At 35.5% G+C, this 26,538-nt stretch overlaps 1 long non-coding RNA gene across 1 annotated transcript; it reads left to right on the forward strand.

The window, feature by feature from the left end:
* The first annotated feature begins 1,792 nt into the window (after positions 1-1,792).
* Positions 1,793-26,506, forward strand: LOC129526053 (uncharacterized). The gene is made up of 3 exons (XR_008670645.2): positions 1,793-1,920; positions 14,738-14,858; positions 26,437-26,506. It is a non-coding gene; the product is annotated as an uncharacterized lncRNA (long non-coding RNA).
* Positions 26,507-26,538: the final 32 nt, after the last annotated feature.

Consider the following 26,538-nt stretch of genomic DNA (forward strand, 5'->3'; position numbering starts at 1 on the left):
AGCAAACAATGATGGTTTGACTTCTTCTTTACCGATTTGAATGTCCTTTATTTCTTTCTCTTGTCACATTGCTATGCCTAGAATTTCCAGTACTGTGTTGAAGACGAGTGGTAAGAGTGGGAAGCCTTGCCTTGTTCCAGTTCTCAAGGAGAATGCTTTCAATTCTTTTCCTTTCTGTATTATGTTGGCTGTTGGTTTGTCATGGATGGCTTTTATTTCATTAAGGTATGTCCCTTCTATATTAATCAGGTTTCTCTGGAAGGACAGAACTAATACGATATATGTATATATGAAAGGGAGTTTATTAAGGAGAATTGACTCACACAATCACTAGGTGAAGTCCCACGATAGGCCATCTGCAAGATGAGGAGCAAGGAAGCTAGTGGTGGATCAGTCCGAGTCCCAAAACGTCAAAAGTAGAGAAGTTGACAGTTCAGCCTTCAGTCTGTGGCCACAGGCCCGAGAGTCCCTGGCCAGCCACTGGTGTAAGTCCATGAGTCCAAAAGCCGAAGAACTTGGAGTCTTATGTTTGAGGGCAGGGAGCATCCAGCATGGGAGAAAGATGAAGACTGGAAGACTCAGCAAGTCTAGTCCTTCCACATCCTTCTGCCTGCCTTATTCTAGCTGTGCTGGCAGCTGATTAGATGGTGCCCACCCAGGATGTGGGTAGACATGTCTCTCCCAGTCCGCTGACTCAAATGTTAATCTCTTTGGCAACACTCTCACAGACACACCCAGGAACAATACTTTGCATCCTTCAATCCCATCAAGTTGACATTCAGTATTAACCATCACACCTTCTATGCCAATTTTGCTGAGCGTTTTAATCGTAAAGGGATCCTGGATTTTGTCAAATGCTTTTTCTGTGTCTATTGAGATGATCATGTGATTTTTTGTTTTTAATTCTGTTTATGTAGTGTATCACGTTTATTGACTTGCATATGTTAATAGATTGTTAGTTTGGGGGTTTATATTTTAAAAATATATGTTTATAGCTATAAATTTCCTTCTTTTTATTATACTTTAAGTTCTTACATCACTGGTCATCGGATAAATGCAAATCAAAACTACAATGAGATACCATCTCACACCAGTTAGAATGGCGATCATTAAAAAGTCAGGAAACAACAGTTGCTGGAGAGGATGTGGAGAAATAGGAACACTTTTACACTGTTGGTGGGACTGTAAACTAGTTCAACCATTGTGGAAGACACTGTGGCAATTCCTCAAGGATCTAGAACTATAAATTTCCTTCTAAACACTGCTTTGTTTGCATTCCATACACTTTAGTATCTTGTGTCTGTACTAGTTTTTAATCTCAGTGTACATTCTAATTTCCCTTGTGGTGTCTTCTCTGATCAATTGGTTGTTTAGGATTACGTTGTTTCACTTTTGCTTATTAATGAATTTGCTTACTTTCCTTCTACTATTAATTTCTAATTTCATTCCATTGTGGTCATAAAACATACTTTGTTTAATTTCAGTTATTTTAAAGTTATTGAGATTGGTTTTGTGGACTAATATGTAGTCTGTCCTGGAGAATGCCTCATGTTGATTTGTAGGACAGGGCTCTGGGTAACCTTGGCTGGCCCAGCTCTTTCCGCCATCTCACTTGTAATTTTCGGAATAGCTATAGAATGTGCCGAGAACACAGCACCCTGAGATAAGGAGAAACTGTTTGGAACAATCTGGGCTCTATTTCTGTTCCTCCTAGAACAGGATGTCCTACAATGTTTTAGCACAGTAATCTAAGTTGTCTCTGTAGTATAAAAACAGAGCAGAGTGTTTTTGTGGTTCCTCAGTTGCAGTGAGATGTGAGGCACTTGCAAAGACTCAGTCCACCACCCTGGGCAGCTTTTCCGAGACGTAGGGACTGGCTTGCCATAATTCATAGCTTCTGCTGTCCCTTGCTACATACCTGTGAGTAACTGAATTGCTTTTCTTAATTTGTATGAGTGTTCTATCTCACTGGACTTCTGCAAGTGATAAAAATTACAGCCCAAGATGTAGTGTACAGAAGTGTTTCAACTTTTAGTTCTGGTGGTTGGCATTGTGATGATCTTTGTTATTCTCCATGTAGTAGGAGTTCTCCTCTGGAATTGGTAAATGGCTCATGGTGAACCTGGTCCAAAGGACTTGTGAAGAATGTATATTCTGCTGTTGTTCTGTGGAGTGTTCTATAAATATAATTTAGGTCCATCTGATTTATAGTGTTGTTCAAGTCTTCTGTTTCATTAATATTATGTCTAGTTGTTCTATTCATTATTGAAAGTGAGGTATTGGAGTCTTCACCTATTATTGTTGAATTGTATATTTCTCCTTCAGTTCTATCAGTTTTGCTTCATGTATTTTGAGGCTCTTGATCATTATGATTGCATACATGTTTATAATAATCATATCTTCTTTATGGATTGACCCTTTTTTCATAAAATATCCTTTTTGTAAATAATTTTTAAATATTAAAGTTAAATTATAATTATTTAATTAATCCTTTTTAAAATAATAGTTTTAAGTCTATTTTATCTGATAGTAGTATAGTTATTCCAGTTCTCTTTTAGTTACTTCTTGTATGATATATCTTTTTCTATCCTTTTACTTTCAATCTAATTCTGTCTTTGAATTTTAAAATACGTCTGTTGTAGTCAGCATGTAGTTGAATCATGTTTTCTATTCATTCTAATGGTCTCTGCTTTTAAGTAGAGGTTTAATCTATTTAAACTTAATGTAATAACTGATAAAGTAGGATATATGGCTGCTATTTTTAAATTTTTTTATATATGTCTTATGTAATTTCTGTTCCTTTATTACTCTATTACTGCTTTCTTTTGTGTTAAATAGGATTTTTCTAATGTACTATTTTAATTCCTGTGTAGTTTCTTTTGCTATCTATTTTTGTAGGATTATTAATACTAAATTTATAATAACCTAGTTTAATGTCTACTTAATCTCAATATTTTATAAAAACTTTGCTTTTATACAGTCCCATTTCCTCTTCTTTTAATCTATTGTTGCTGTGCAAATTGTATCTTTATACACAGTATGCCCATCAGCACGGGTTTATAATTATTGCTTTTTTTATACCATTGTCTTTTAAATCAAACAGGAAAAATATTAGAAACAAAATTCATCTATACTGTCTTTTATATCTACTTATGCAATCTGTTTGGTTCTCTTTATCTCTGCATATGGATATGAGTTACTGTTTAGAATAATTTCATTTTAGCCTTAAGAACTACCTTTAGGTTAGTTCCAAGTCTTTGCTATTGTGAATAGTGCTGCAATAAACATACATGTGCATGTGTCTTTATAGTAGAATTATTTATATTCCTTTGGATATATACCCTGTAATGGGGTTGCTGGGTCAAATGGTATTTCTAATTCTAGATGCTTGAGGAATTGCCACACTGTCTTCCACAATGGTTGAACTAATTTACACTCCCACCAACAGTGTAAAAGCATTGATAGACTGGATAAAGAAAATGTGGCACACATACACCATGGAATACTATGCAGCCACAAAAAAGGATAAGTTCATGTCCTTTGCAGGGACATAGATGAAGCTGGAAACCATCATTCTCAGCAAACTAACACAATAACAGAAAACCAAACACCATATGTTCCCACTCACAAGTGGGAGTTGAACAATGAGAACACATGGACACAGGGAGGGGAACATCACACACTGGGCCTGTGGGAGGCTGGGGGGCTAGGGGAGGGATAGCATTAGGAGAAATTCCTAATGTAGGTGATGGGTTGATGGGTGCAGCAAACCACCATAGCATGTGTATACCTATGTAACAAAACCGCACATTCTGCACATGTACCTCAGAACTTAAAGTATATAAAAACAAAAAAAAAGAACTACCTTTAGTATCTCTTATAGGGTAGGTCTTCTAATGACAAAGTCTCTCAGTGTTTGATTATATGGGAATGTCTTAATTCTTCCCTCTTTTTTTGAAGGACAGTATTACCATATGGAGAATACTTGGTTGACAGTTTTTTCTTTATTCACTTTGAGAATGTCATTTCAATACCTTTAGGCCTCCATGATTTTTTTTATCAGAAATTAACTTAGTTTCTCATTTAATTATCTTGTCTTAGTCTGCTAATGCTGCTCTAACAAGATATCTGATATTGGATAATTTGTAAAAAACAGAAATGTATTTCTCACAGCTCTGGAGGCTAAGTCCAAGATCAATGTACTGGCATTTGATGTCTGCTGAGGGCCTTGTTGCCACATCCTCACATGGTGAAAAAAATGAAAGGGCAAAAAAGGACAAGCTAGTTCCCTCCAGTTTTTACATAAGGCACTAATTCCATAATGAGGACAAAGCCTTAATGGCCAATATCACCTCCTAAAAGACTCCACCTTTTACTTCACCTTTTAATACTGTTGCACTGGAGATTAAGTTTGAGCATGAATTTTGGAGGGAATGCAAATATTCAAATCATAGCAATACTACTGAGGATTCTTTGTATGTGTTGAGCTTCTTCTCTCTTGATGCTTTCATGGTTATTGCTTTGGCTTTGGCTTTTGGCAGTTTGCTTCTGAGATTTTTAAGCATAGATCTCTTGGAGTTTATTCTACTTTGATTTACGTGTGCTTCTTGGATGTGTAGACTAATGTTTGCCATCAGATTTGGAAGATTTGGCTTAATTTTTCAAATTTTATTTATGTCTTTTCTCTATCACCTCTCTGTTTTGACTCTCATTGTACATATATTGATATATTTGATAGTGTCCCATAGGACTCTGAAGCTCTATTAATTTTTCTTCACTCTTCTTTCTTCCTGTTCTTCAGGCTGGATAATCTTGATTAATCTACCTTCAAGTTTACTGATCCTTCTGCCAGTTGAACCTTCTACTGAGTCCCCCTACTAAAGTTTTCATTTCAGTTATTGTACTTTCCAACTCAGAACCTTCTGTTTCTTTTTTTAAAATCCTATCTCTGTATTGATAATTTCTATTTGATGAGACATTGTTTATGTCAGGTAGCATTCTGAAAATATTTAAAATAGCTATTTATAGACAACGTCTTTTCTAGTATATCCAACATCTGATATTCTTCACATAGAGTTTCTATCCTATCATTTCACTCTTGTATATAGCCTATATTTTCTTGCTTCTTAGCATGTCCTGTAATAATTATTGAGAACTGGACATTTGAGTTGGTACAATGTGGAATCTCTGGAAATCAGATTTCTCCTATCCCTAGGGTTCGTTTCTGTTGCTGTTGTTCTATGTTTCATTTGTTTAATTCATTTCTAAACTAATTCTGTAATATCTGTATTCTTTGTCATGTGTGGCCACTAAAATCTTTACTCATTAGTGATCAGCTAATAATTAGATGGAGATTTACTTAAATACCTGAAACCAATAAGTCTCCTAGTCTTTGCTAAGGGAGTCAGTGTGTGTGGTGGGGCTTGCCTTCAATGTCAGGCAGGCAGTTTACAACTCTCTTAGTTCCAACTTCCTGATTACACAAGGCCTCAAACTCACCCAGAAGTGAGAACATAGGGCCTTCTTAGGTCTTTCCTGGGCATGTACATAAACCAATTTATAAGTGGCTCTCTGGATTCTGGGAAATATTTCAGAACTTTTTAAAACCTCCCATGGACATTTCATTCCCCAAGTTGTCTTTTTGGATGTTTTGTTCCACTTGTTTTGCACCATGTGTTATCAAAACTTCAAGCAGTTATAATGTTAAACTACTGCTACTGATTGTTTTTGACAAATGCCATAGGAAAAAGGCTGTTCACACTGGTAGAGTTCTGAGTTGGGTCAAATAAAGATAAGACTTTTGAATATTTCCATGCTCGTGCATTAATTATATAAAAGGACAAAAAAAGACAAGATTTTGAGTGGGATTATTCAGGGAACTACCAATAGATGACAGTTTTCTGGGAAGAAGAACAGCTTCCAGCCCTTTTTTTTTTTTTTTTTTTTTTTTTTTTTTTTTTTTTTACTGTCCCATGTCTACGAGGCTGCGGGCTTTCACCATGACTGCGTGGGGCTTGGTTTTTAAGGCTCTCAAAGGACTGGGGAACTGGGATGGGACTAGGACAAAATAAATACCACAGAGTTCACTGTTCTTACTGAGATTTAGCTGTTTTACTTGAGTAAATGATCTTGAGATTGTTGGAAGCCTTTGGTTAATTTCTAGAGTTCTGAAAGAGTAAAATTCAACTGTTTTTGTCAGAGTTCTTGTTGCTTTTATGAAGGAGATGTTTTTGTATGTCCTTACTCTGCCATTCTCAATGACATATAGCAGCATTTCTTGAGATGGCATTCTTCTTGTTTTCCAGGGGGTTTTGACAGAAACAAGTTATAGTCAGTAGTATATATTAACATAACAAATATTTTTATAATAAAATTGTATTTTTATTTGTTTATTTTTTTCTAAGACAAATATTTGTTGAAATTAAAAACTTCCTAAAAACAAAGCTTTTGACATGTTAATAGAATCCAAATGAGTTTTAAAACTTTTAGATATAACATCTTGATCTATACAAGTCTCCAAATGATGAATTGGCCTTGAAACCATTAGATTGAGAAGAGAATGACTGTCCAAGGCACAGTCACTGTTATTATTCTTATGTTGATTATTATTGATTATAACAACTATGTATTGAGTTTTGCTATGTGAAATGTTCAATGCTATTTTCTGGGAGAAATACAAAGCAGAAGAAATCTATATTTGCAATTTAATACAAAAAATTCCATTACATTATTAATCACTATAGTTATCAGTCACTAATATTTAAACATATAAAATTTATTATTACAGATAAGTGAATAAATGAGATTCCCTTTTTACTTAAAGAAGAAACATATATGACATATTACTAATTGATAAAAAAGATTTCCTGCATTATAGCTTTTATTTTATAATATACTGTACATAATTTTTAATAACAATGACAAAAGAAATGTAACCTTCCTTCTAATGTTTATTTACTGCTTTTATTTCTTTCCATACTATCTCTTTATGATGCAAATAACACAAATTCTTTTGATTGATATGTTCATAATTTTAGAATGTGGGATAAGAAAAACAGTCTTTAAAGAAAACGTGAACAAGAAAGCATTTGCTGATTCCCAGCTGTCAGATGCCAATGAGTCTGGTGATTCTTTCCATTGCAGTTCTGTGTGTGGGCAGTAATGTAGTCTAAGTTTTCTTTCCTTTTTCTGTTTCTTATCATGTTGGTTTTAGACTACTGCTGTTGCGTGCAGCTGAAACCCACCTCACATTGAGTAGGCCTGAAGACAATTTCTCCCTATATCCTTTTTAATCTAATTCCCCTATTGATGGTAAGCATCTTTATTTCCACCCAAGTAAGAATCAATTTGCAAGTCTTTTGTTGCAAGATGAGAATGTGTTCCCCCCAAAATTAAAATGATAAATACTTTTACATCTACAAAAATGTTATGTTTCAGTGAGAGATCTGGTGAGTAGACTTACTTTCAGAAAATGTTTCTTGCAGTATTAAATTTGAATGATCCTTGTGTGTTCTCTTCCAAACCATAAAGAGGTGATCCTCAAAGGAGTAAAGTGGAATATTAAATGTAAATGCTGATCCAAACTATTTACTTAGGTTTTGGGGGTCTTAAAGACTGAATTGAACAAAATATTTAAAATGATTTTTTCCTTGATGCTTCTGGAAAATTACCTTCTTTTTGCATATGAACAAGAAGATTTTGAGGGGAACAGTGTCATAATCACTGTGTCACTACCACTATAAGACTGTTTACAGAAGGAAAAAAATACAAATAAGCCTCCAATCTTAATTTAGCCAATAAAAATTCCTCATGTTTACTTACTAGATCTAGAAAATAGAGGTATAATGGACTAGTGAATTTGATGTTTACTTCCTTTTATTTCCCTGTTCTTACAGTATAAATGCTGATAAGAGGAGCCATATTTAAAAAAAAAAAAGACAAACTGAGTTCTAGAAACTGTACCTTAGTGAGTTCCAAGCTTGTCTTCCTACTCTGTTAGATTCTGTGATGCTGATCTATGATTGAATCTTCCTTTAAACAAGGATAATGATATCTATTTCCCAAATTTTATATAGATTTTAGAAAATGTGAAGGTTAAAGTGCTGTACACATGAAGCATTATTGCAGATAATATATTGTAGATAATACTCGTTTGTGCTACAAAGGAAAGAAATGCATTAAAAGCTGAGAAGGAGAAATAAGATTTCTAGCAACTATGCTAAAAACTTAGAGAACAAGATTCCAGACAGATGAGAATGTATTATAAGCCAAATAAATTAATTTGTTTAATACACTTTTCTCAATAGTTTGTCAGTGAATCTGAAGTGTGGGTATCATTTTCTTTGTATTCCAACCTGATAGACTTTCTTGGCACCGGTCATTTTCACAATCATTATTTCTACCACCATCCCAACAATGTAAACAAATAATATGTAAGAAAGTCCCATCTTTGTATGGTGCCATTTGTGGCAAACAGTGCTAAGCATTTAACAAACTAGTTTTCATTTTTCTTGGGCACATAGCAGAAACCACAGTTTTCAGCTTGCCTGGCAATTAGGAGATCCACGTGGCCGAATTCTGAACAATAGAATGTGTGTGAAAGTGATGTAATGCAATTCAGATCCGAACTTAAAAATACTCCCCTTTATAACTCTTGAGCTTTTTTCCTATCTTTAGCTTAAGAGAGAGGGCTCCATGGATGCAGAAAAAGGGAGGGCCCAAGAGGAAAGGAGCCCAGGTCCCCCAATAACTGAATGGAGTGACACGTGACTCGCCTTTCTCCAACAATCCACTCATTGAAATGTGACTGAGTGAAATATTTTCACTGTGCTAAGTCACTGAGATTTTGGGATTGTTTTTATATCAGTTAGCCTATCTTTACTATTCTTACATTGTAGTATTCTATTGTCAGTTTAATATAATATTCTGGCTATCTATATTATGAAAAGAACTTGTCTATGTAGTCAATTTAGAGTTCAATTAGTTGGATAAATAACATTTGTAATGATTATCTGTCTGACAGGGTATGAACCAAATAACTGACTAGTTGATCAAATCTTCAAAAATCAACTTGGTGTTTGAGTATTACATTTGTAAATATAACCATAGTGCTTGCTTTCTGGGAGTTTAAGGTAAAACCTTCAGTTTCCATACTGACATATGAATGAGATGTTAAAAGTTGCTGTCTGGGTTTCTATTTTTGTGAGAGACTACTAAGCCTTGCAGTGGGAAAATAACCAGACACACAGCTGCCAGTTGGCTTTATGTCTTTCAAGTATGGGGAATAATTGAAGGACAAAATGAAGAACTGCTGACATATTTGGCCAAGAAAAATGAGTTGAACAGAATTCCTGCCAATTTGAGCAAATGTTGCCTTCAACAACAAAGTTAAACAAACAGCAAAAAGATAAGTTTGGGTTTAACTGTTGGAATCATGTTGGTTGCAATTTTCTTGAAGTTAAAAGGCAGACACCACTGCTACAGTTTGTAATGAAGCATATCTTATCCAACTCCAAAAATAAGCCTAAAGAAGGATGATGACTACAAACAAGTTTGGAAGAGCCAGGATATTAAGCTTTCTAATAGGAAGTCAAAGCTTTCACATGCAGAAAAATTAATAAGCTCTTTTGTCATCAGTCAAATGCACCTTTTCATCATAAAAGAAAAGATTACTAACAATATAATTGTAATGGTGAACTTGGGACGTTTGAATTTCTGAATATTATAGCTGGAAAACTGCTATGCAAACAAATATACTTAGAAACTGAATACTAGGTCATCACTCAGTATTCCAGTAAATACAAAGAACCATTGACACATGCCTCAGGAACATAAAAATATGCTGTTAAAACAGTTCATCAGAGGGACCAGTCTAAATTATATAATTATGGTACAAAAATGAAATTTCATAATATGGTGTGTTAAGAAGGGCAACTGTGTGTAGCTTCTCATTCTGAAAACAGACAGAGCTCCATCTATAAGGTGACATCTTTATAACCCTTGTATATACCAGCTTTCATGTTATTTTCCATAAAATCAGTGATGATTCTGAAGAACCAGAGGTTGATACACTTGAATCATTTGAAAGAGTCAACTTGAGTAAGGAATTGAAGGTTCTTGTTTTAGTCTGTTTTCTGCTGCTATAACAGAATACCACAGACTGAGTAACTTAATAAAAGAGATTTATCTCCTGGAGTTCTGGAGGCTGGGAAGATCGAAAAGGTTGTATCTGGTAAGGGCCTTTTTGCTGTGTTATAACATGGCAGAAGGCATCACATGGCAAGAGAGCACACAAGACGAGGAAAGAAAATTGAGTGAAACTCATTCTTTCTCTCAGGAGTCCACTCCCATGATAACTAATTCACTTTGCATTAATTCATTCACAAAGGCAAAGCCTTCATGGCATAATACCTCTTAATGGTGCCAGCTCTTAATACTATTACAATGGCAATTAAATTTCAACATGAGTTTTAAAGGGGACATTCATATCATAGCATTTGTGTACCTTAGTGATTTTATCCTGTCACTAAAGAGAGGTAAGCTTTAGCCTGAAAATGCCGGATCTTTTTCTCTTTGGTTATTCTCTTACCCAGAAGTGTTAGCTTCCTGGAAATGGTAAGGGATGGAAACATTAAAGCCATTTCAAAACTATGATTTTTGCTGAGACAACTGCCAGTTAAGATTCATAGATATAGATATAGATATTATGCCTATGAGAAAATACCTAGTTAGTTGACCTAAATAACTAAGATTCACTAATTAAGTATAAAAACAATAAACAAAATCAAACAATTAGTAGCTTTAATAAATGTGTACATACTGAAGTAACTAAAGTACCAAACCTTTATTTTGTAGATTAAGATAAAAATTAGAGGCAACTGATAAGGTAATTCAGGAGAAAACATGTACATGGTGAATTAGTTTAAAAAGTGCATTATGACAGCTTTGGAAGAAATACAAAGACAAAAATAATGACATTAATTTTATTTTTTGTTTTGTTAATAACAAAATGACCTTTATATAAAGATTTTCCTAGCAAATAGTCTAATGATCTTATATTAATACTTTAAAAATAGTTTCTAAAAAAGTTATTTTTACCATTTATATCTCTTTTGAAAAGAAAGCACTTTTGTTAGACTTTCAGTGAGATGAAAAAATTGTTTTTATTCTTTCAAAGTCTCAGCTTTGTTTCCAGATTTTATTCAGATGTTTTTCTGAAAATAATGGTGCATCAGAGAGGATAAAGGTAGGAAGAAAAATCAGATGAAGCTTGTTAAACTAGTATGGCACTGGTAAATAGCCGTGTTTGCATGCTCTTTCTTTAAAAAAAAAAAAAACCTGAAGTACAGGAGTACATGTGCAGGTTTGTTACATAGGTAAACTTATGTCATGAGAGTTTGTTGTGCAGATTATTTCATCACCCAAGTGTTAAGCCTCATACCCATTAGCTATTTTTCCTGATCCTCTCCTTCCTCCCACCCTCAACCCTCCAAAAGGCCCCAGTGTGTGTTGTTCCTTTCTATGTGTCCATGTGTTCTCATCATTTAGCTTCCACTTGTAAGTGAGAACACGTGGTATTTGGTTTGCTGTTTCTGCTTTAGTTTGGTAAAGATAATGGCCTCTAGCTCCATTCATGTCCCTGCAAAGGACATTATCTCGTTCTTTTTTATAGCTGCATAGTATTCCATGGTGTGTGTGTGTGTCTGTATGCATAGAACATTTCCTTTATATAGATAGATGATAGATGATAGCTAGATAGATAGATAGATGATATCACATTTTCTTTATCCAGTCTATCACTGATGGGCATTTGGATTGATGATTATATGTCTTTGCTATTGTGAATAGTGCTGCAATAAACATACATGTTCATGTGTCTTTATAATAGACCAATTTATATTCCTTTGGGTATATACCCTGTAATGGGATTGCTGGGTTGAATGGTAATTCTGTCTTTTGGTCTTTGAGCAATTGCCACACCATCTTCCACAATGGCTGAACTAATTTACACCCCCACCAACAGTGTGTAAGTGTTCATTTTTCTCTGCAACCTCACCAGCATCATTTTTTGACTTTTTAATTTTAATAATAGTCATTTTGACTGGTGTGAGATGGTAACCCATTGTTGTTTTGATTTGCGTTTCTCTAACAATCAATGATTTTGAATTTTTTTTCATATGATTGTTGCCCACATGTATGCCTTCTTTTGAAAAGTGTCTGTTCATGTCCTTTGTCCACTTTTTAATGGAGTTGTTTTGTCAGGTCTCTTGAAAACCAGATAGTCGTAGGTGTGTGGTCTTATTTCTGGGCTCTCTATTCTGTTCCGTTGGTCTATGTGTCTGTTTTTGTGCCAGTACCATGCTATTTTGGTTACTGTACCCCGTGGCATAGTTTGAAGTCTGGTGAGATGATGCCTCCAGCTTTGTTCTTTTTGCTGAGGACTGTCTTGGCTTTTTTTTGGTTCTATATGAATTTTAAAATAGTTTTTTCTAATTCTGTGAAGAATGCCAATGGTCAGAAATAGTATTGAATTTATTCAATGTTTGTTTCATGGGGGTTTGTTGTACAGATTATTTCAACAAATTGCTTTGAGCAGTATGGCCATTTTAATATTGATTCTCCCTATCCATGAGCATGGAATGTTTTTCCATTTGTTTGTGTCATCTCTATTTCTTTGAGCAGTGGTTTGTAGTTCTCTTTGTAGAGATCTTTCACCTCCCTAGTATTCCTAGTTATTTTTGTTATTGTTGCAATTGCAAATGGGAGTTTGCTTCTGATTTGGCCCTCTGCTTAACTGTTTTTGGTGTATAGAAATGTTCATGATTTTTCCCATTAATTTTGTATCCTGAGACTGCTGAGGATTACCAGTTTAAGAAGCTATTGGGCTGAGGCTGTAAGGTTTTCTAGATATAGGATCATGTCATCCGCAAACAGGGATAGTTTGACTTCCTCTCTTCCTATTTGGATGCCCTTTTTTCTTTTTCTTGCATGACTGCCCTAAGACTTCAAATACTGTATTGAATAGAAGTGCTGAGAGAGGGCATCCTTGTCTTGTGTCAGTCTTCAAGGGGAATGCTTCCAGCTTTCTCTCATTCAGTATGATGTTGGCTGTGGGTTTGTCATAAACAGCTCTTATATTTTGAGGTATGTTCCTTCAATACCTAGTTTATTGAGAGTTTTTAACATAAATAGATGTTGAATTTTATCGAAAGCCTTTTGGTTTTGTCTTTAGTTCTGTTTATGTGATGAATCACATGTATTGATTTACATATGTCAAACCAACCTTACATCCCAGAGATAAAGTCTACTTGACATAGTGGATAAGCTTTTTGATATGTTGCTGGATTCAGTTTGTCAGTATTTTGTTGAAGATTTTTGCATTAATGTTCATCAAGGATATTGGCCTAAAGTTTTCTTTTTTGTTATATCTCTGCCTGGTTTTTGTATCGGGATTATGCTGGCTTGATAGGATCAGTTAGGGAGGAATTCCTCCTCCTCAATTTTTTGGAACAGTTTCAGTAGGAATGGTACCAGCTCTTCTTTGTACATCTCATAGAATTCAGCTGTGAATCTGTCTGGTCCTGGGGTTTTTTGGGTTGGTAGGCTATTACTGCCTCAATTTCAGAGCTCATTATCGGTCTGTTCAGGAATTCAGTTTCTTCCGTGTTCGGTCTTGAGAGGTTTTATGTGTCCAGGAATTTATCCATTTCTTCTAGATTTTCTATTTATCTGCATAGAGGTGTTCATAATATTCTTTAATAGTGTTTGTATTTCTATGGGGTCAGTGGTTTGTCATTTCCACTTGGGTTTACTTGAATCTTCTCTCTTTTCTTCTTTATTAGTCTAGCTAGTGGTCTATTTTATTAATTAAAAAAAAAACCAGCTCCTGGTTTTGTTGATCTTTTGAATTTGTGTGTGTGTGTGTTTGTGTGTGTGTGTGAATTTCCTTCAATTCAGCTCCAATTTTGGTTATTTTTTTGTCTTCTGATAGCTTTGGGATTTCTTTGCTCTTGGTTCTCTAGTTCTTTTAGTTATGATGTTAGATTGCTAACTTGAGATCTTTCTAACTTTTTTATGTGAGCATTTAGTGCTATGAATTTCCCTCTTAACACTGCCTTAGCTGTGATCCAGAGATTCTGGTATGTTATATCTTTGTTCTCATTAGTTTCAAAGAACGTCTTGATTTCTGCCTCAATTTCATTATTTACCCAAAAGACATTCAGGAGCAGATTATTTCATTTTTATGTAATTGTAGGGTTTGAGTAAATTTTTTAGTCTTGATTTTGAATTTGATTGTGCTGTGGTTCGAGAGACTCTTTGTTATGATTTCAGGTTTTTTGCATTTGTTGAGGAGTGTTTTACTTCTGATTTTATGATTGATCTTAGAATATGTGCTGTGTAGCGATAAGAATGTACATTCTGTTTTTTTGGGTGGAGAGTTCTGTAGATATCTGTCAGGTCCATTTGCTCCAGTGCTGAATTCAGGTCCTGAATATCTTTGTTAATTTTCTGACTTGATGATCTTTCTAATATTGTCAGTGGAGTGTTAAAGTCTCCCACTATTCTTGTGTGGGAGTCTAAGTTTCTTTCAACCTCTGTAAGAACTTGCTCTATGAATCTGGGTACAACAGTGTTGGGTACATATATATTTAGAAAAGTTCTCTCCGCTTGTTGAATTGAACCCTTTACCATTATGTAATGTCCTTTTTTGCCTTTTTGGGTCTTTGTTGATTTGAAGCCTGTTTGGTCACAAACTAGGATTGCAGCATCTGCTTATAGGCTCAAAATAAAGGGATGGAGAAAAATCGACCAAGCAAATGGAAAACAGAAAAGAGCAACTTGCTTCCTGAAAATTCACGGTAAGTTAACCAAAGCCTACTGCCCCTTCTTCAGAGGTCATTAATCTTATTTGTTTTATATGCAATTACTTTGTATGTTGCCATCCCGCAGCTTCCCCTTCCTCACTCAGTTTTCTTAGTCAGGGTTAAGCATCCACATTCAAATGTACTGGGAAGCACATGCAAGAATATGCTGTGTTCAGGGACAGCTTCCTATGAGGAGGAGGATGTTTATCTTCATAGCAGATGATAGTTGGGGCTTCCACCCTGTTTATCTATATTTGTACTAATGTCTGAAGACACCTTAAATTATTTTTCTTCATGTGCTTCTTTAAACAATTGTTTAATCATTTAAATTTTAAAAAAATTTTAAAAATATGTAATTAAAAGCAATAGAAAGAATGAAAATCATGTGTTATTTTTATATAGTTAAACATAAATACATTTTTCTCTAGTTAACTTAGAAAACAAATTGCCTGGATTCAAGTTTTGGCTCCACAACTTACTAGCTGTGTGGCCAAATTATTTAACCACTTTAAACTTTAATTTTATTTGTTTATAAAATAAGGATAATAATCCTATCATTTAAGATTATTGTGAGGATTAAATGAGAAACTGCTTGGAATGTGTGTTGTATATTGAATGACACATAAGGAACATTCAGTAAATATTAGTCCCAACTACAAATTCTTTAGCAGGTCTTTTTGATATTAACTAACAATCCCTCCACAAAAGCAGGATGAGCTCTGAGCCAGATGCAACTAAAGGAATTCATTCCACGTCACCTTTTACAAGAACCTGCCTGCATGATGCATGGGCTCCACGCTCCTCTAAGTTCATGGTAGTCTTTCTCAACCAGTTGTTTCTGAAACTGCTCAGAGTTTAGGCCTGAGAGTCCTCACCATGTATATTTCTAAGGAACATTGGCTTTTCTTCAATATGCTAAATTAAATATTGAAGCCAATTTCTTGTTACATAGAAAAGAGGTTCTTCATCTGCCAGCATTTCTTCCCCAGTTATCCTTAATGGCTGCTTTCTTGCACCTGCTTCAGATTTTCCTTAAATTAATCTCAGGGAGCCCTTTCCAAACCTGGCCATTTAAAATTGTAACATCTGCCCTTTTCTTCCAACTCTCCAATTCCAATCTTTTCTTTTCTGATTAATTTACATATAACATTTATCATGTTCTGACAGTTTGTTTTGTTCATATGTCTTTTTACTTATTTTTACTATCTTCTACTAGAATGTAAAATCAAAGTGGGCAGGGAAATTTTGTCTGTCTCACCCACTGCTCTATTCTAAGGGCCTAGAACAGCACTTGGCACATAGTAAGCACCCAAATACTTGACATGAATGAATGAATGAATGGAGTTGTCTTGTTCCTTCTTTCTTTTCCTCTCCTCTCTCCCCTCCCTTCTCTAATCTAAGAATTATTTTATTAATTAGATGTTCTTATTTTTTGCCTCTGCTCTACTGTAATATGGAGAGTATGGTTTTATCATGCAATGTTTTCAGAGGGGTAAGTCATTTCAAATTGGTTCCTAAGGACAAAAAAAGCCACCTTAATTTGGAGACCATGAGTGCCTTTCTCTCACCAGTATAATGCCATTAGACATTTCCTCTGGGTCTATCAGTTTAGGGCTTTAACTATTGCATCCTTCATTATGTCACCCACCTAAACTTTGAGTACAACCTCAGTGGAACAATAGCAACTGTGTTTAAATATAGGCATGATCTAAGTTTTATGATGTTTCTTGGAAAACTAGCATCACTATTCTCTGTGCATGTGCTATGAAGGGCATACCAAGGAAGTAAAAGTTTCCAAGGTGTGTATCAATTTTTGTTTAACTGCCAAGCTACTGTATTTCATTAAAAGAAATCTTTACCTTTTAATGAATTTCCCAAGCTGCTTCTTCCAATGGTATATACCGTTGCTCAACTAAATAAAGCAGCTTTGGAATTTTCAAAACCTCTTTTTGGCTGCTCAAGATACTTGTATTCCCTGGGATGTGTACTCCAAATGGATTAAACAGACTTTAACATTACTCTCCTTGTTATGGATTGAATTCCTGCCTGAGGGAGCAGATGATTTGAACAGTGCTGACTGAATCTGCATGACATGGACCCTCCAGACCATCTGAAAAGACTCCACACTCTGTGTTATATTTCCTACCTGCATGTTTTCTCTCATCCTCCCCACCTGCCCATCGTCTCTTTCCCTGCCTCTGCCACCTCCTCTTTCTTCTTCTTCCTCTTCTGAACATTTCTAAGAAGATATGTTCTTCCTTACATATTGTTCTTTTTCTATAGAATCCTAAAAATTTAGAGCTAAAATGGCCCTTAAAGACTACCTAGTCAGTAGTGTGAATGCAGATCCATGAACATTCCTTTATTTACTCAGTGGGTATTTATTGACTGCTCAATGTGTCCTAGACATAGTTGCCAGGCTACAGGGGTTAGTTGCTAAAGTCAATAGACAAAGATTGCAAGCTTTCCAGCTGGAATGGAAACTCTACTCTCACTCAAAATGGATTTCAAACTGCAAACAAATGCTCATTTCAAAGGTCAACAAAGATATCTTTTCGAAATGAAATGTGAGAACTTATTTATAGACACAAGGTTTCATCTCAGCAGAACACAGAAAATTCCTAAGAGTTTTAAAGACTTGAAAGATGTAAAAATGTGGGAAAAAAATACAACTTTATGAAGATAATTTCCAGATTGATGTGAGTCTTATCTGGCTTCCAGTCATGACCTAAACAAGTACTTCTTCTACAAATAATGAATTGTCTAAGGTTTCCCAATACAATCCTATGTGGCTAGTCCCATGGTTTTGAGAAACCTGGGAATATTATGGACTTTCTTGGGGCAGATATTAAATATAAACTCAGAGATTAGACGTTGATGTTTGAGTAAATGAATTACAAAAGCAATGAACAATTCACGAATTGGCATATATGAAGTCTCTCGTACAATTAGGAATCAAGTCAAATTAGTGATAGAGAAAGGCTTTCCTGCAATAATAATTAATGCCAACTCATATCTGTAGGAGATGCAATAATATAATATTTTGGTTTTCAAAATATATTAAAATCCAAAAGTTAGTGGAACTTGACTTATTAGGAACTGTTGAAATTACTTTCTTGAAAATTACCTTAAATATTTGCAGTTCTTTAAATATATTGTGCTGCCTTGCATGCCAATGTTTTACATGTCCCTCTCCTTTTATTTATAGGCTGCACCTCCTCTTCAATCTACTCTCCAGTGTGATTCCTACTAGCTTGTTAAGATTTAGTAGAGAGGCCACTCCTTCTTGCAGTGTGTTCCCTTCTTAAATGGTTCCCTAGCAACCAGTTCTTTGCCTTTATCACTGTAGGTGTCATAACCATCTAATATTGCTTGTCTATTTATCTATATCCCTTCTAGAATAGGAACTCCTTAAATATAACAACCGTGCTTACTCATCACTAAAATTCTCAAGGCCTCACCAATTTCCTGGCACATCAATGGAGCCTAATAAATATTTCTTAAATGTTGATTGTTACTGAATGAAGATAAAAGAAGCCAGGATTAACATGAATTTAGTGTTTACTTTATATTCTTACTTCAAATTCTGCAGCCTAATCTTTGTTTTATTATTTAAGAGATTGCAATAATAATGCCTCTAGTGTTTCGTGGTTAATTATGATATTTACTTCAACTTTTCATTCTCTGCTTATAAGATCATTTATTTTAGAAGAAAGAAAAGACATTGTTGTCATCAATTATTCACACGTCTTTCATGTAAAAGTGCTAAAAAGTCTGTCTTTGTGTGTGTGTGTGACAGGGTCTCTCTCTGTTACCCAAGCTGGAGTGCAGCGGTGTGATCATGGTTCACTGCAGCTTCAACTTCCTGGGCTCAAGGGACTCTTCCACCTCAGCCTCCTGAGTACCTGAGACTACAGTTCTGTGCCATGCCTGGCTAATCTTTTTTTTCTTTTGTATAGACAGGATCTTGCTACACTGACCAGGCTGGTCTTGACCTCCTGGCCTCAGGCTATCCTCCCACCTTTGCCTCCCAAAGAAAAATCAGTCTTTTGTTATGTCTTCATTTTATTCACATGCATGCTTGATTCATGTTCTATTGCTTCTATTGATTATTAAATCTGGTTTCAGAGTACTAGACAGACTGTCTTGCTGTGTTGCATTCTACTGTTTTGACCACGAAAGGACAGGTTAAATATTGTGTTCTGTTATAAAATGAAATGGAAAACTAGGATCATTCACAAAATATTTGATGTACTATGGCTCATTCTTTTCATGGTTGTCTTTATATTTCAGAAATGCTTCTTTACTGTTTGAATGACCATATATGGAAAATAGACACAGTACAAACTCTTCCTCCTAGTTTCAATTTTCTTTTTAACAAAATGCTTCATTCTTTTGTTGGACACAGTATAAGTAATATGCATGCAACAGACATCCCTGAATTTCAACTCATCCTAACCTTCCTGCCAATTATGGGAGACTTACAACTGATGTTTTATTCATTTCTACATTATTTGACTGTTTTATAGGAATGTATTAATAATCAGAAAAATGAGATACTAATTTATAGTAAGAAAAATAGATTAAGCTGCCTAGGTGAATAGACTAAAATAAGCTGGCAATTGTCCTTTGGTTGTTATCCTGGGATAATGATTAAGCAGAGACAGGAATAAAGGGGGTAAAGCCGTACATAAAAGCTACCTTTGTAAGAGACAAATTGTAGTCTTCCAAAATTATCCACATGTGCCTTTTTGCACAACCCAATTCAAACTATCTGCTGTTCATAGACCACTTTTGAGTAAGCCTAACATTATTATTAGTTAATAACAACAATTGACTTCTCATAATTAATCTATATTGCTTATAAATTACAACATCAATTATTCCTTCACTTATGAGGTCTGATAACTGGCAATAATGGGAACAAGCAATGCTGTGTGTAGATTGTGTGAGGGCAAAGCATAGTTGAATTCCTTTTTATCCACCTAAGCTGACCATCACTCAGTGATGTAAATTCATAAGATTGCAGATGGCAGTGTCTACTCTTGCCTGATAATGTTGTCTATATTTTACCTGATATGTTAAATACGCTTATTTTTCCTAAATACAGACATAATAATGGCCAATTCACAGAGGGTTGTTGATGAAATATGCCTCAAAATATTACCTCTCCCCCTACAAGTAATGGAAAATACATTTAATTTTTAGAGTTTTTACAAACTGAGTTTGTGGAAATAAAGCAGGATCACTTGCTCACTTGTTAACAGTCCAGGGTGTCACATTCTTGAATCAGGTTGGGAAGGTGCTCATGAAGTTTATACAAGACCTGTGATATGGGGAACCTCTCAGATGCGTGGGCAACTCCCTATTTTGTCTCACAGGATGTGAGATGTGTACCTTTTTATTCTCTTGAACTAATCTAAATACGTTCTAACAATAATGAGTAGAAACCAGCAAATTATGTAACAAAACAGATTTCTTATGGTATGTTGGAAATATTGGTCTAATCCCTTCATTTTACAAATAAAGAACTTGAAACCTGTAATGATTAAGTGGCCAAGTGGTTACATGGTCAACTAGTGGCCTAGCTGGACTCAAACATAGGTCTCCTGGAAAAGGGCTCTTTTCATAACACTGCATCATAGCTGCTGGAAGAGACCCCAGGCACCAAAAGATTCTTCCAGTAAGATCCAAAGTCCTATGGCTTATTTTTCAAAATGTTCTAAGGTAAAGAGTATGAAAAAGTCAAGATCTTAGAGGATTTTTTTAAAAATTCCTTTTATCACAGTCTCTTTTTAATGATTGTAGCTGTCACATTTTAGAAGTAAGGTAAGTTTGACTATGGTTCTGTTTCATATATTTTAGCTTGTCTTTGTCAGCAGTGTCACCCCCCTAACAACCTGAAATCATCTCTTGGCTTCTTTCTTAAAAACATGTATCCAGGTAGGCCAAATGATCTGTGGTCTCTGGAGTCAACTGCAGAAGAACAGATTTCTATTACAATGGCCCTTTGATGAACACAATGTATTAATTTCACAAAATACCCTGCCGGCATAAATGACCTAGTCTCAAGAGTTCTTTTAAATGTCAGTCTGTTGGTACTATACTGCTTAGAGCATGAGGCTGGGAACAGAGAGAAAACTGCTGTGCAAAGATAACTGAATGTGCTCTTATGGCTAAAATCACCCACAGTGGATTTTCTTATTTCTCTGAAAAGAAAAGAACACTAAGTGATTCAGTTTCAGTGCATGTGATAACTATCTTTGAAGTATTGAAGCAAATGTATATTTAAATTGCTCTTACATATTATAACACCTTACTACAGTAACAAGACAACGACTAAATCTAAGTCTCAATGAATCTCAAATAATACTGTACTGAGGCTCTAATTAATCATGTAGAAATTCCCTAGATGCCTCACATAAATGCTACCATCAGTAGAAAATATTAAAATTTATGTATATGTCAATACATTATATGAAAATTGGTATGACAGATCTGTACAACTTCCACAAATTTAAATACCAATTGCTATGTTACAAAGCCATTTGACCAAATTATTTCAATGCAGCAAGTCGAGGTAGAGAAGATGGAAAAGTCTAGGAAATAAAAATAAAGTGTTCAGAAATGGGGGAGAATCAGAACTGTGGGAATGTTAAAGGAAATAGTATTATTTAGGACAGGGAAGACAAGTCTGAAGGGTAATTTAATAACTATATTCCTATAGTATGTCTCCTCCTGATAGGTACAGTAACAGTGCACATGTAAAGTATGAAAATCACTTCCAAGCTTTTGAACATATTCAAATATGTTTCTGATTTAACTCAGCTTAAGCCTTGCACCGTGAAAGTGCAGGCACAGATCTATTTTGCTTTGGCAGTATGACACACTCCTTATGCAGTTCTTTCAAATTAAATTTCTCTATTGTTTCTAATCCAGGTCTTAGTGACTCTCTTACTTTAGGGCAAGGTCTACCAATGCATTGAATGTGGGCAGTGTTCTTTAAGCCAGTGTGTAATAAAATGTCTATGGAAGCAGCTTGTCTTTCAGGCTGCTTTCTTGCATTATGAGTAGTCTTTGACTTGCTCCAATTTACTATTGAATGTCAGAAGATAAAGGACTTTGGTATCCTAGTAACAGGTGGGTTTTCCTTTTCATGCATCAGTTCTTGGAGTTTTCCTTTGGAATGCTTCCCATAATGTTGAGCCAAGCTCACTTTGGCTGGTACAGAAAAGCAGCATGACGAATGGTGAGGAGAACATCTTTACATGTGTGTGCACACAGGCATGTGTACACATGAACATGTGCATGTCACAGAGGACACAGCATCAATATCTTTGTCTTTATTTAAAATGTTATGATTTTCCAGATAGATGCTGTACTCAGACTTTGAGATATATTTTGTGAGACAAAGTTTCAGAACGTCTGTCACAGCTGCCACTCATTCTTGTGTTTATTTCTAATTGTTGTATAGGTGCCTCTTCAAATACTGTGCTGAAAGTTTGACAAATTTCTCTATTTTCTGAGTACCGAGTTCACAAAAGGATAGTGTAAAAATCTCAATTGTCCTTGGCTTTTTTCATAATGTTCACTGTCTTGCCTGCAGATTCAACTGTCTTTAAAGGTTAAAAAAAGCATTTTCTATACTTAAAGTTCTAGAACTTTGGAAACTCCTACGAAACTTCTATAAGGGAGAAATTTCACTCATATATATAACTGGATATAGTTGAAGACTTTGCTCTATGAAAATTGCTTTGTAGTATATTTTTCCACTTGTTTTCCTTCACATAGTTTACCTTCTCCAATGTTACCATTTCAGAAATACGTGATCTCTGATTATTTTTCATATTAAGAGGGCATATGAAAATATTTGACAATTTATTTTGCAATTGCTGGTACAAAAGAATCCGTATGGATTGTTAATGTGACAGCATAATCATACCCATCTAAAAGCATGGAGCAGTTCCAATGTAAAGCTATACTTCTAAGTATTTGAGGCCTAGCAATGAGACATCTATATGTCATCAAAATGGATGACCTATGAAATTTGTTTGATATTTTTCATAAGCTGAAACAAAGGAAAAAGTTAGAGCTAACATTTTATCAACTTGGAACAAAAATATTTCTTCTTTCAAAAAGTGAGAGATAGAAAATATTCTATAAAGTTGAAACTGTAAAAAATTATGTGCTAAATAAACAAAACTTCTACAAGTTTAACATACCATCCCTAATTCCAAAAACGGAGGTAGAGAAAATGCCAGGATTCACTGAGATGATTTGTTATGAGACTAAGAAACTGACCTTTTAGAAACATAAAGAGAAACTGAAGTTGATCTGATGCCCAGTGTGCGTCTTTGAGCCTTTGGAATGCTTTACCAAGTTAACATAGACCATCTCATTTTTCAAAGAAGAAAACAGTGTAGAAACAATAAACGATAAAATAAAAGGCAAACATTTTGTAATTTTGGACCTGTCAAGTGAATTATACCTTTTGATGTACTCTAATTCTTTCTTCAAATAACTGATTTTAGACTGTTAGAGTAACAGTTTTACAAAAACAAAAATTGACAATTGGGACCTAATTAAGCTAAAGAGCTTCTGCACAGCAAAAGAAACTATCAACAGAGTAAACAGACAACCTACAGAATGGGAGCAAATATTTGCAAACTATGCATCTGACAAAGGTCTAACATCCAGAATCTATAAGGAGTTTAAACAAATTTACAAGCAAAAGCAAACAACCCCATTAAAAAGTGGGCAAAGGACATGAACAGACACTTCTCAAAAGAAGACATACACATGGTCAACAAGCATATGCAAAAAAGCTCAACATCACTGATCATTAGAGAAATGCAAATAAAAACCACAATGAGATACCAACTCCCACCAGTCAGAATGGCTATTATTAAAAAGTCAAAATATACAGATGCTAGCAAGGTGGCAGAGAAAAGGGAATGCTTATACACTGTTGGTGGGAATATAAATTAGTTCAAACCACATGGAAAACAGTATGGAGATTTCTCAAAGAACTAAAAATAGAACTACGCTTCACCCCAGCAGCCTCACTACTGGGTATTTACCCTCACTAAAAATAGAGATTATTCTATCAAAAAGACTTCTGCACTAGTATGTTTAGGGCGGCGTTATTCATAATAACAAAGTCATAGAACCAACCTAGTGGCCATCAACAATTGGTTGGATAAAGAAAATAAAGTCACCTTATTATGGCTGCTTAGTATTCTGTGGTGTGTGTGTGTGTGTGTGTGTGTGAGTGTGTGTGTGTGTATGTTTATCTTGGCTTTAGTCTTCAATAGAGACACCTCAAGACCAATTAGAATATATGTGTGTGTGTATATATATATATATATACACACACACATATATATTCCATGGTGTGTGTGTGTGCGTGTGTCTGTCCACAGAATACTAGCAGCCAGCCATAAAAAAAATAAAATTATATTCTTTGTAGCACCATGGATGGAGCTGAGGGCCACTATCCTAAGAGAGATTATGCAGAAAAAGAATATCAAATATTGCTTGTTCTCTCTTGTAAGTGGGAGCTACACAATGGGTACACACGGACATAAAGAAGGGAAAAACAGACACTGGGGCCTACTTGAGGGTGGCAGTTGTGGGGAGGAGGAGGATGGAAAAACTGCCTATCAGATATTATGCTTATTACCTGGGTGACAAAATAATCTGTACACTAAACATGACATGCAATTTACCCATGACCTGAAATTTACCTATATAGCAAACCTCCACATGTACCCTTGAACTTAAAAATATTTTGAAAAAGTAATAAAACTGTTCAGTTTTATATCAAAATCAACATGTCCAAAACCGTCATGAGACTTTGAAGTGAGTTCCTTCCAGCTTGCTTTGCCTGTAACAGTGCTGCTATTTCCTTAGCTGCTGCCAACAGACACAGCCCTGAAAGCCTCCAGAACTCTCATTACATGTTCATACAGGCAATCTCATGCATGCGTTTACTGGGTTGTCCAAATGTACTCCCTTTACTTGAATGTCTTTTTAAATCTATTACTGCCTTCTTACTGAGGATTGAAAGTAAAATCCTCTAGTGTCTAAATTTTAAAGTTGGGAAGAAATAAAATATACATGAAGAGCCTGAGAAAATACTTCCTAGTTAGCCTTTTTGTGTCTTTCTATCATGTGTAAATTTGTAACAATAAAAAGTTTTAGTCTAACCTTTGTGTTCTATTCTAGAGCTGGCTGTGCCTATCTGCTAGTCTTGCCTCTACAAATGTCCCATAACCTCCTTTTCCATGCCCACTCCCCTCATTCCCTTCACTACCCTACTGTCATCATGAACTGCCTGGCGCTGTGCTTACCTTGCAACTTGACTTTATGTCAACCTGCCTTTGTTGCCTCTACCGTCTTCACTTTGATTTGGGCGACATTTCACTATGATCCCCACCCCAAACCTCAATCATCTTTTAAAATTCAGCATAAAACATCCCTACAAATTGAAGCATTTTGTTTTTGTTTTACTTTGCCAGGGAAAGTCAATTGCTCCCTCTTCTATGCCCTGTATCACCTTCGGTAAACATCTGCTAGAGCTCATGTCATATTTTGTTGTAGATTTTAAATTCATTATATCCACATGCTTTAATAGACTCTCACTCCTTGTGGACTTGCAACCATATCTAATTTATCAGTGCATCCTGCCACCCTCATACCTGGCACACAGTAAGCGTTCAATAAATGTTTATTGAATTCATTTTTATTTGAAAGCCATTTCTATCAAAAGTTACAATAGTGGACAAAGAAAAATAATCAAGGACATATGAGTAAGGCAAACTAAAGTATATGCTAAAGATAAATTCAAAAACAGACATTGCAGAGAGGGTTTATTCTATTAACCACTAAGTGATGTGTCATAGATTTGGTGTTTCCTATTCTTGCTGCCTCAGTATCTATTTTTAGGGCTGACCCAAGTTGTTTGAACCCAGTTGTGCCCTGTCGCCTTTGGCTTAGTTAAAATTTCTTCCTTCCTGTGCAGCTGATTGTGATATAGCCCATTGTTCCTCATCTCAGTAATCCAAAACCGAAAACATTTCACAGCTCCCGACCGCGAGAAAACCTAATGGTCAACTCTAGAGTCATGTCAATAAGTTCTCCCTGGCCGCACGCAGTGGCTCACGTCTGTAATCCTAACACTTTGGGAAGCTGAGGCAGGCAGATCATCTGAGGTCAGGACTTCATGACCAGCCTGGCCAACATGGTGAAACCCTGACTCTACTAAAAATACAAAAATTAGCGGGGTGTGGTGGCGTGCGCTTGTAATCCCAGCTACTCGGGAGGTTGAGGTAGGAGAATCGCTTGAACCCGGGAGACGGAGGTTTCAGTGAACCGAGGTCGCGCCACTGCACTCCAGCCTGGGCGACAGAGCGAGATGCTATCTCTAAAATAAATAAATAAATATTTTCCTTAAACTAGCCAATCTGCAATTCCCATGGGAAAGCCTAAGGGATAACACCCTGGACCTTAATAAAGGCATAGTTTCCAGGTCTCTCTATCTCTCTCAACATGTCTTCCTCTACTTCCACAGCTCCAGCTCCCTGCCACCTCCACATCTCCCAGTCAGCCTCTTGTTGGCACACTGAATCACTCTGGGGCCAGTGAGTAATAAATTTGATCTGTTTCATGCATT

This window comes from Gorilla gorilla, chromosome 10 (assembly GCF_029281585.2).
Source record: "Gorilla gorilla gorilla isolate KB3781 chromosome 10, NHGRI_mGorGor1-v2.1_pri, whole genome shotgun sequence".
NCBI lineage: Eukaryota > Metazoa > Chordata > Mammalia > Primates > Hominidae > Gorilla > Gorilla gorilla.